Here is a 12,330-nt window from a genome sequence, read left to right on the forward strand (position 1 = left end):
AGCCGGCATTTTAATGTGATGATCCAAAACCAGGAGAGAGATGAGAGAAGCGCTAAACAAATTAAAAAACCAACCAATCTCTTCGGCCTCATGAAGGAAGGAGCTGATAGACTCAAACTGCCTCCAGATGTGTGCCTGTTCTCCAATATTGATGGCCTAGTTTTAGTAGCTTTTTTATTAGAACCAAAATGTGCTGTAAAGGTCAGTCGTTCACCTCCCAGTGACATTTTAACTGTTGAGTCACACTTCTCCCTATGAGTGAAATGCTTGTTCCCGGAAATCAGGGTTATTTGATGACTCTGTCAGTTTGATCCCGAACAACAGGCGTCCCCCCCCGACGCTGTTGATCTCCACTCCCTGTCAGGCCACACTGCTAGACTCAATTGGTCGTGTTCATCTCTCTCTCTGTGACTTTAACAGACAGTAATGTAATAACAGGGACCCTGTTTACACAGACACAACACGTCTCCTCTGTGGTCGCGCCGATTATGCACTTTAAGCCAGTCATCATTTAGAGACACTGAGTCACTAGAGAGTTGAGAGCAATGCGAAACTGGATGTTTATCAGTCTTCCAAGTTTACACATTTGATGGTAAACAGCATAGTGTAAAATTGTTGTTCTACATGATGTTTATTGAGGTAGTATTATTCACATTTGCTTCATTCTAGACCACATAGTATAACTCAATGAAGATGGTCATGTTCACCTACAAGATCACTTAGAGACATAAGTATCAATACTAAGGATGCACGATATCGGCACCTTATCGGTATCGGCCGATATATGTTCACTTGTAATGTTATCATTATTGGCCCAATGAGAGAATTTGGCCGATATATTAAAGCCGATAAATAATGGATTATTTCCTTCAGATGTGCACTGTTCGCCATGATGGTTTTAAATTGCTTGAAATATGATTGGAATCACTTCAAAAAAGGAAAATACAGTTAAGTACAACATGTACAGTGCAAGTCTGTCATATCAATGAGAACATTATAATTGTGTGCATGGCTTTTACTGATGAGACTTTTGTTTTTTTAATCAGGCTCTCAAAAAGTATATGAAAATTTATATTTATATTTATCGGCCAATATATCGGTTATCGGCTTTCAAATATAAAGAATTATCGGTTATCGTATCTTCCAAAATGTTAATATCGGTGCATTTCTAATCAATACCCCATGAACCATGATTTACTACTTGCTATTGCTAGTCAGGCAGGACATTCATTTTTATATAATCATGTTTCTACATAAAAGAAACAAAAATTCTTCATTTGTTTCTTATGCTCCAAAAAATGCAATGACAAAAAAAAACCTCTGGAGGTTCTCAGGAGGTTAAGACAGAGTTGTTGACTGTATTATACATGGAAATGTATTAATTTAGTCACTCGCTTTTTGTTTTCATATTGATCCTGCAGTAGACTACAGTACAGTTTCTCTTTTTCATAAGACAAAGTATTATTGTCAATTAATTAGTCCCCCTGATTAAACATTTTTCAAACAGCAACGGAACAGATTTTTTCCCATTTCGAGTCATTCACCATGGGGGAGAACCTTTCCACTGTTCACCATGGCAACCTACTTGTGCACTGGGCTGCTTCCAGATCATATGGCGTGAGGTTCATTCACAGAATCTGTTTAGATGGCCCTTCTAGAAAGCACTGTCTAACAGTACATCATGTAATGAATAGTCATGTAATAGTTTCTTGTTTATTCCTCTATATGAGGGATAGCAATAAAAATGTCTATCCCCCCCCCCCCCCCCCCCCAACAGCTCCAGTTCCCATGGTGAGTCAACATGAGTCAGAAATGGAAACCTCCAGTATACCTTGTTATGGGGCCATTTTTGGAAATGGGGATTTTTAGTCAAGTGTTATACTCAGTTTAGTCCAAATCTGCATTTCAAGATTGTTATATACGTACAAATCCTGGCATGATCAACAGGTAAACAGCTTTATGATGTCATCTTTGACAGGGGTTCAGAGATTCAGAAGTACACTTAGGTCTGAAAAGTCCTGAGATTATATCAAAACTCTTTTTGAAAAACAAATTTTGGAAAATTTGAAACAAAGAAGAATCATTAAATGGTAAAATAAAATAAAAAAGATTCTGCACAATTTATAACTTAATATATATATAACTTTTACTGAAATTGTTACACTGATAATAAAATTCATAATTTGCCATAATCTAATTTGTAAATTAATAATGAAAAAAAAGAAAAAAAAGAAATATAAGCATTTTCACTAGAGATCTTACACTTTTGATCCTCATTGTATTATTTGTTGACTTCATTTAAGCTCACATTTCCAATAAGCGTGAGCGCCACTGTTTGAGATTAATTCTTTTCTACATTTAATTACTGATGGGAATTTTGTTGGATTTGAAATTCTCTCAACAATATTGCCATATACACCATACCTATTGCGAGTATGCCCTTAAGTGTCTGCTAGATGTCCACTGCCTGAATGCCTCTGCAAAGGCTCCCTTACTCCAGGGACTAGTTGTCTGCTCTCATCTGTTTGCAGCCCTGGTGCTATATTTAGGCCATACCAATAACCAAATCCACAGCGCCTGATGAGCTGTGTCTTCAGACCAATGAGTAGCCCTGGGTGACAAGGCCTTCCAATAGAGGCAATGTCATCGCTATTCACTGATGCTTTATTGAGACTCCCCATAATGTGGGGAAAGAGAAAGACAGAGAGAGAAAATCCTCACACATAAATTAAACCTTCTCAACTTTGTTGCCATGGAAGCTCAATCCTTTTGGCGAAGCTTCTCATTCTTCAATCTCCATTTAATTAAGGCTCCTGAGCTACCAAAGGCTGTTCGGCATACGACTTTGCGTACATCAGCTCTGTCGGTCACGCGCTGGCTTGACTTGATAATCCACAACAAAGATGCATGATGCAAAAGGATGATAAACTCACATTTAATAACATACAGAGAAACAACAACACGAAACGTTAGCACAAGACAATGAACAGACAATGACTGAGGGTTTCAATACACAAAGGTAACAAGAGGCTAAATGAAGAACATGTGTTGGTGATTGGATGGAAAACGAATCATTTGCAGTGAAGAAGATACTGTTTCATTCTTACCTTTAAAAAAAGTCCATACTTAATAGTACAGTTGGCAATACGGCTAATACGAGAATGCGCAATGCTAGAGCTTTAACGTAAACAGGTTGTATACTATGTTCGTCCAATCAATGACAATGACAAACACCACAGATATGCAAATAAGAAGGCTAACCCAGGGTTTAGGAATGTACAGTCAAACATCAGCAAATGAGTACCCAGGATTAATTGTTAACCCCGGGTAAATTATGATCAATGTGTTTAGGGTTGTGATCAGGGTTTAGAATGACCCAGGATTAACTAGTGTAAAGCCCTAGATTTCACAACTGCGACTTTGTTGCAATTTAAATGTAATTGAGGCGATAACAGGCTTCCATACTTTCTCCTAAGCATATGAAAACTTTTTTCGCATTGGCAGAGTTGTGGCATTTCCAAACTTCTGGAAACTTTACCGTTATAATATGTTAATTGATGGAGTCTTTATCGAGTTTCGTTTTGAAAAAATACTGGATACCAATGGCAGAGATTAGCAGAGGAACGATAATCTGTCAAATCTAATTCGATGCACATGCAGATTCAGTCTCATTAATGCAAGGAGAGCAGAACGGAAACATTTGACCTTGCTGCATAAAAATAAGGTTCAGAATCCACTAGCATGACGCTAATTCAGACTGGGGTGTCCCGGTTTTTGTCCTGGTAATTAAGACAGTCACAAAGAGGCTAATTAGGGCAATCCACATTAATTAAAACCGCTCCCATGTGAAGCTGGTCTCAAATTGGACTTAAATCGAAGGACTAGTGCAAATGTGATTGATGTGTACATAGATAGAGCCTATGCTGCTCTCTGCTCTTTGATCATGAGTCTCTTAAATCAATGGTCTTGGAGCGTACAGTATATTGCGCAGCACTAGGGAGTAGTCCATACGCTGTGGTTAGATTTTGAATCCTCTTTCATTCTCTGTTTAATTATTTAGGGCTGAGTCTGATAGCTTTGTAAACAGAGTAAATTACAAAGTATTTGTACATAAAAGGATACAGCGATGAGATTAACACTTGTTGAAAGTCAACACGATTACGTCAAGACCGTTGTTCAGAAATTGGTCCAGGCTGTGAGCTGACAGTTCAGCCCTGAATAAAAAGAGACACTCTGTTAAACAAGTGACAAGAAGTGGGGACATTTCCTAATGAAATGCGATGGCAGAGATGGAGAAAGGGTGAGAGATAATTGTACAGTAGATTTCACAGTGGAGACTTTTCACGTAAACAACATCAAACAGAGAAATGTTTTTATTAAAGTGAATGATATACTAAGATCAGCAGGATTCTAGTTATTCCCTATAGGAAATAGTAGGGATATATGTTAAATTGGTACTATATTGGTCATCATCAACCAATATGTTTAATTTATTGGTATTGGTTGATATGAAATCTTTCCTATTTATACATTTAGATTAACTTTTTGCTGTCATCTAACGCTCTTTAAAAACCCTAATTATTTAATAACACTGTTAAATGTAATCTTCAGCAAATCACTAAATGAATATGCAGATTCACATTGTACATTATAATCTTGTGATGCTTAAATTCACTTGAAGCAGTATTTAGTGTTTTCTTTTTCTTTTATGTTGACAAAATAGTATAGAATTTTAATATTGGTCGTTTATTGGCTGAAACAGAAGAAATTCTCAACCACCTTTTTCATATTGTGAACGTGAATGAGGGCTGGGACTGCAAAGCTTCAAAATAACAATAAATGTATCACAACAGCAATCCATACAATTGAACAGACTGAAAATTAAGTAATTATTCACTAATAATCTTCCCCTGCAATGAACTTTTAACAGTGAATCATTGAATCAGTGAGTTGAACTGAAGAATCGCATCAGTCCGATTTGTGAACAAATCATTTAGACTGGTTTTGTGCATTAGACTAATTTGTTTAACATTTACTCAAAAGAATGATTTGTTCATAAATCGGACTTCGCTACAGGTTTGGAACAACATGAGATAAACAATGTAAATAATGGTACTTAAATCTCTTTAATGAATACTTACCCAAGATAACATTTTTAAATGTTTTCCATTTTTAACAGTAGCGCCCTACAGTATAGACAAAGTGTGCATTACATCCCATGCATAATTGATAGGCAGTGTTCCACTCGCTGAACAGCTGAGAGGCGCGTGTAAAGAGATATGCACTCTGTTTTTGCCCAGCTAACCTACTAAGATCAGTACTGAAACACGTTCTGATATCCACACAAAATTGATCTTAACTCACAGGTGCTTTCAGGGTATGTTGAGTCATAAGACTCATCACAAGAAGAGTCTTATCTGACCACACCAACCCACCTCTGTGAATTTCTCTAGAGGTACAGCAGCAGCTCGAAGTCACCGTTTGGCACAGTTTGTTGTTTGAGGATATAAAGCCAATTACTCTACAGCATCACTTTAACAGGATTTACTGTTACTGCCATACGCAAATGAACTAATCTGGTGTACTGTAGGTGTCAGTTGCATAGCGAGCCCTCTAATCCACATTTATGTATAATTTGTACTCTAATGAAACCTTAACATGTTTATCATAAGAAAATAGTCTCCTGTAGTGCTTTGTGACATCTTGCTATCAGCAACAGCAAGAGGGCAGCTCTGTGCATGTCACTGCACATGTGCTCTGATAATCGCTTCAGTCTCTGTGGGAAAGACACTTTGATCAAGAGTCGAACAGAGGAAGCTTTGAACTTCTCGGAATTATTCATTTATTTGGTGGTGATACATTCATATGAAAAGCTTACACGTTATGATATTCTGGAGTGCCACTGGATATGCCTTACTGATTATGGTTGTATATTTTAATAGGTGAATCTCTTATTGATCAGCGTAAGTTATTTAAAAATATGCTCAAGGATTCCATTTAGAAATTTTCACATTGCGAGGACAATTCAGGAATGAATTATGCTCTTAAAAAGATGCCTTGTGTTAAAAAATGTATTCCCAACCACTCAGTCTTACAGCCTAATTGATGGCAAGATGATGTTCTTCTTCACTGTGTTATGTAATGGGTTCAGATTTGGGGTCTGAATATCCTGCAGGTCTTCCAGAGGATATGAGATGGTTGAATATTGTCGTGCTAAAGGGTTTTGATTTCTAAGTGAACGAATTATGTGTACGTTTTTCACACATGATCGTTGTGTGTAATCTGTAAATGAGTGTCGCATTTAAATGCCAGTGTTTCCCAAATGAAACACAAGAACTGTTAGTTTTGAGTGATGTGTCTAATGTAGGGAACTATGTTTAGAATCTTACAAAAAGTTTGTTTTACAATTGCAAACCGAGTGTAAAGCAGATTATGTGCTTGCAGTTTTGCAGACTTGGTCTGAAGATTAGGTACATGACTGAATGCTTTCACTGAGTGGGCCTTAAGAGTCAAGTACCACAAAAACTGTAATCTAGTCTGAGGTTGTGGTTTGTTTTCTTAATGGTTTTCTAGGATGAGGACATGCAACATAACTGGTCCAATTTGAAGTCAACCAAAAATGTGTTTTCTCCTCCCTTTAAAAAGATGGTAATTTATCCCTGTAGACTAAAATAATTGTCTAGTCAACTTTATTTATATAGCGCTTTATACAATACAGATTGTTTCAAAGCAGCTTTACAATGATAGGAAAATGATTCAGTGATGCAAACAGAGTTCATTTCGGCTGTACAGCAACTCTAAAAGACCTTAATGTTAAGGTAAAAATAATCATAAGTGGTCTGTCCATAAAATATGGCCAATACTTCTATACAGACGTGCATAGGGTCATAGATCACCATCAGACTAACAAACATCAAACTAAAACAATGCAATACACATGATCCAAAATAACATAAAATGTAATGCAAAACATTAATTTACATTACTTATATCATAAATAAGAAAAGCTATTTAAAACTAAAAATATAATATGTGATCCATATGTGGTCATTCTGGGAATGTCATTTTCCTGTTTTTGATAGTAAATTATACAGTAATTCATCGTTTTTACTTGCAAAAATCATAAATTTGACAGTATTTTACAGTAAAATGAATGTGATTTTAACAGTTACATTTTTTTTACCGTTTACCGTTTAACCGTACATTTTTACATTACCGTATTGTAATGTAACTCACAGTTAAAAAATATATTTTTATGGCTAGTTATAGTTTAATATAGTAATAGAACATTATTTTATTGAAACAGACCTGCAACCCATTTGTTGATTGTGCATCAACATTGAACCACAGATTGAACCGTTGAACCGCAGAACCTGTTCTTCCGTTTTAAACACAAAAGATTAGGCCTCTCTGCTCCAGTAAACCTGATTAATTTCTCTTAATTTCCGAATTGAAAAAAAAAAAGCGAATTTTCATGGATGTGTGTGTGTGTGTGTGTGTGTGACAGTTGTTGATCAGAGGTTTGGACTGATGGGTGTCTTTGTGGAAGTGAACAGATGAAACAAAGTACCACGGAAAAACTTTTATTCATTAGCTTCAAAAATCATTGGCACAAGTGGCCATTTCTCGCTCCTGTGAGAAACTCTACATCCATTTGATCAAAACAGCTACTGTTTAGTTGAATGATAATAGCTGAGGAATACAGTTTATGAGGAGCATTCTGGGTCTGTGCGAAACACTCCGGAGAGCAGCAAGATAGTAAATCAGGGAAAACAGCTTAGACACCATCGTTCATCTTAATAAACCTTCATAAATGTCTCTGTCTTAGCAGTAGCAAGTTTTGTATTTATTCCAAAACTTGTACTTATTTGCCTCAACACTTTTCTCACAGTTCTTACATCAACACTTTCATCCATCTACGCTACATAAATAATTAATCATTTTATGGGCTACAGTATATAAACCGCGGATATGCTTTGCAAAAACGGATGGGTCACTTTAAGGATGGTGCAGATATTGATTTGGAACTTGTGAAAGCCAACCCAAGCAAATGAATTGGGTTGGACAGGAATAATTTAGAATTACAGGAATAATAAGCCCAACTGTTAGTGGAAACGTATTGCATTGCAGCAATTGTTGAAAAAGTAAATTAAGTTTTTATGTAAATAGTTTTTGGTAAAAGCTCTGAGTGCATTTACATGTGCAACATTACACCGATAACTATACCTAATAACCTGACAATATGTAATGGTGAGAAAACACCGTAAACTATGTTTTTTTTTTATTAGGTTAATGCCACTTGTAACCTATAATAACATAAGATACCATGATTTAACTCACCATCTTTATCTGCATTCTGGCAGATTATTCAATGTGCAATCTCTTTGGTGTCAAAACCAGAGAAATATATTGTCCTGTTTTTTTTTTTTTTTCTTGTGCTGTGAGGATCTAAAGTTGATGTTTGAAGCTTGTGAGCTGACTTTGCATTTAAATGCCCTGGTCTTGTCAAAAATTAGTCTTATATAGCTTAATAAGCAGGTAACATTATACGTCATACAGATAACAAGCTTTTCACAACGCTTCTAAGCCTCCGCACAGACGAGCATAGAATTCAGCCCCTGTTTCTGTTCAGTTCTCATCAATATTGCAGCAACACTCTCCTGCTGCTGGTGGGCTCCACCATCATTATTAATTTAGCTTTGTTTTCTTTTTTTCATTTTTCAGTCTCTTGCTGTACAGCTGCTGTTATACAAGACTTTAGGCTGACTCTGGTATGAGAGCTGGGGCTGCATTGCAGATGTTCAGTGTTTCTTGGCTTCACATAGTGGAATATTTTGTGACTTGAGGGTTTTCCCACAACCTTACATCAACATTTGTCCTTTAAGGCAATCCGCTGCTAATAGCAGTAGTGACATTGACAAACACTTTAATAATTCAAACAGTCCGACCGCAAGTGCTCTTACCACTTACCCTCTAAATTCATTCTCACATACAGCTGAATGCAACTGATAATGTTTGGCCGCTTTTGTTTATAGGCTAATGCTAAATGACCAGAATGGCGCCACCTTTTATATTGACATTGTAATATAAATTGACCATCCTTTTTCTTCGGGGTAAGTGATGCCATTAATATGCACCAATGTCATCGCCTCATCTGTGTACTGAAGGTACAGAATCACCAGGTATTTGATATCGATCCTGATGTCAAGCATGCAGATTGTCCTTGTTGCGCAACACGTGTTGAATTTTAAACCTGCCATATGTAAAATTCCCTGACTGATAAACAAGGATGAGAAAAACTGACACTGATGTATATCTTTCAGTATTATGACATAATTACAGTTGTTAGATATCCCATCTTTTTTGTAATGAACGTTTTGTTGTACCAAATTACAGATAATGCATTATTCACTACTCATTATGTTAATTCAATACTTATTATCATGACTCATTATGTTAATTCATTATCCATTATCAAACTCTTTTCTTTTTTTTGTCTGTTGATGCTTAATTTAGTTTTAAATGTTGTAAGATGCTTTTATGAGTGCATTAAACAACAATACTAAATGGACAAGCAATGTGGTAACCTTTTTTAAATTATTTTTTTCTGAAATGCTACTGACAAAACCCATATTGTTCATTTTTAAATCACAGTTTTAAGTTATGTGTTTGATTCCCTACATACAAACAACACTGTATGTTTATGATATGACATGATTCAGTCAAAAAGAAATTCACTCCACACCAGTGGTTCTCAACCTTTTGACACCAAGGTCCCCCCCCCCCCATTGTCTAGGCCGCATGACTTTTCCAGTTGTTCGTTATTTACTGGATAAGGATTTTTTTAATTTATTTTTACAATTAATACCTGATCAAATATTTAAGAGCTTGAAATAAAAAACTATAAAAATGTATATCCATAAACTCCTAACATGTCTAAAATGGCCATTTTAAGATTGTATTAAAGGTAGGGTTGGCAATTTCGGAGCAGCTAGCAATAGCAAGCTAGCTTTGAAAGCATTAGATCACACCCACCCTTCAGAGTAGGCTTGTTCGACTTGAACCGGCGCTGCATAGACCGATCGGTTTATAACATCAAAGTACCGCGAGAGCAGTTCAAAAGCATAAGGAGCCGTCTGCTCTCTAATCGCTCTCGCGAATGAATGACTTTGATGTCATTCACCGATCGGTCTGTGCAGCGCCGGTTCAAGTCGAACAAGCCTATTGTCTCCAAAGCCACGCCTCCTCCAAAATACATGATCAAAGCATTATAAGAGATGCCGTTAAATTACCTCACGTCTCAAAGCACATAACGATACAATAATAATGAACGTAAACAACTTACAGAGCTCTACTTGTACCTGACTGCTGCAGATTCATTTCGGTATTGATAGTGTTGACATAAACATGAACAGCTCCGAGTAGAACGTCATGGGTTGCCTTTTCTAAATTACGGTTACGACATGGCGTGAACGCAACATAAGCTCATTGTGTAAAAGGTGGCTGCTGTTTGTTTGTGGCATTTGTGGGTTTTTTTTTTTATTCAAATAATAAATATCTTGATTTTTAGTGGTTTTAGCTTATTTTAATGCTGTTTTTTTATATCTGAATTCGAACCCCAGCCCTTTCCTCATTATCTCTATTTTTGAAGAGAAAGGGTGTGAGGTCAAAATCGAGGTTTATTAATCTGTTTTCATGAGCACTCTCACTAATGTGCCTCCATGCACTGAGGAACATCCCTCTGCCCTGCCCTGTTGAAAGAGATGTTCTCCTCTATACATTACCCAGCCCTGCCAATATAATAATTACAGTAATATCCTTTATATAGGGAGGCTGCTGAGTCTAAATGACTTCCACATCATGGAGAATACATGAAAAAGGCCATTTCCTTCACTCTGCCCAGGATTTATTTAGCCTAACCCTTTGGTTAGACCACATGGGCCACAGGTGGCTTTGACAGAAGACATGACTTTATGAGACTAAGAAGCATCTGCTAATGTCAGTGATTGTGAATCTCAAATAACATACTGTATGCACACCGGTAGCTTATTTGACCTTTCAGTCTGCTTGGAGAACATCAGTTTAATATTGCTCTTCAAACACATAATGCACTGTGAAAAAGCCAAATGCATGAGTACCGCGAGAGCTTTGAGAAGCTCTTCTCATTCATCCGTTAGTTCCATTCAGCGGTTTGTGCATCCATTCATAATGCTTTGCGCTCTTTGGTTTATACGAGAACATCCGCTCTATTCGAGGTCAGAGGTGAAAGGTGTTCTAGCACCTAGTCAAAGCATTAAGACTGTGAAAAGCTCATTAAATCAATCATCACCTTGTGCTTGTAAGAGGCAGTAAGTTAAGACCTGTGTGCTTGTGTTCAGTGACCACACTTGTTGGGGTTGGTCAAACTTCTACTAAGATTATGGAGCGGCTTGTCCTGCTTCACCAGAAATAGCTCAACCCAATAATCCCCTAACTGAGCAGAGGTGACATGAACAGCGTAAGGATTATCTGTCGCTGAGCGAGACAGTGGCCAGGTGAAAGTGCCGCCTGCTTTACAGGTCTCTGAGTCTGGCAGAAATGTAACACCAGTAACCCTGCACACGGTTTCCTTTGATCGTGTGTTTTACCTTGCAGAAATGCATGCTATTATACTCTGAAACAGAGGGCTTCCTCACTGGAGGATTGTTTATTTTAATGTTGAGGATGCATGCTGCGAACTTATTCTTGGTTTCTTATTAATGACTGAATCTGTGCCCACAGAATTTAACCTCCAGTTATTCATAAAATTTGTAACATGCTCTGCATTTGCTGTGTTCATTTATTAAATATCTTGGCTAATTTGATTATGCTTTCAGCTATTCAAAGTGTTGTGCTCTCAGTTGAACACTTTTGATGGACTGGATTTTGATACAGATTCCCTGATTCGGCTTAGATTCATTCTGATTCATTTGGGTATTTTTCAGTTATAATGTCCAGTTTGCTCATATATTAAAGAAATTCTCTCTCTGCTAAAGCTATAAGCTGTACAGGGCAGTTTATCAGACCGATTATTGATGCTCATGGCATGGATATTGATAAAGATTTCCTGATTCGATTAATATTTACAGAGATTTAATTCTGATTTTGTTTTGATTTCGGTTCATTTGGGTGTATTTCAGTTATAAAGTACATTTAATGTACATTTAATCTTGATCTTGATATTTTAGAAATTGATATTGGGATGGTTTAAATAAAGAACCAGAAAATCTAGATTTATCCAGCACTATTTAAATAATTGACAGATGATTTTTAAATTGATGTACACTGGTTCAAGTTATAGATTTTATGGGT

The sequence above is a fragment of the Leuciscus leuciscus genome, assembly GCF_965113295.1.
Source record: "Leuciscus leuciscus genome assembly, chromosome: 12".
Lineage (NCBI taxonomy): Eukaryota > Metazoa > Chordata > Actinopteri > Cypriniformes > Leuciscidae > Leuciscus > Leuciscus leuciscus.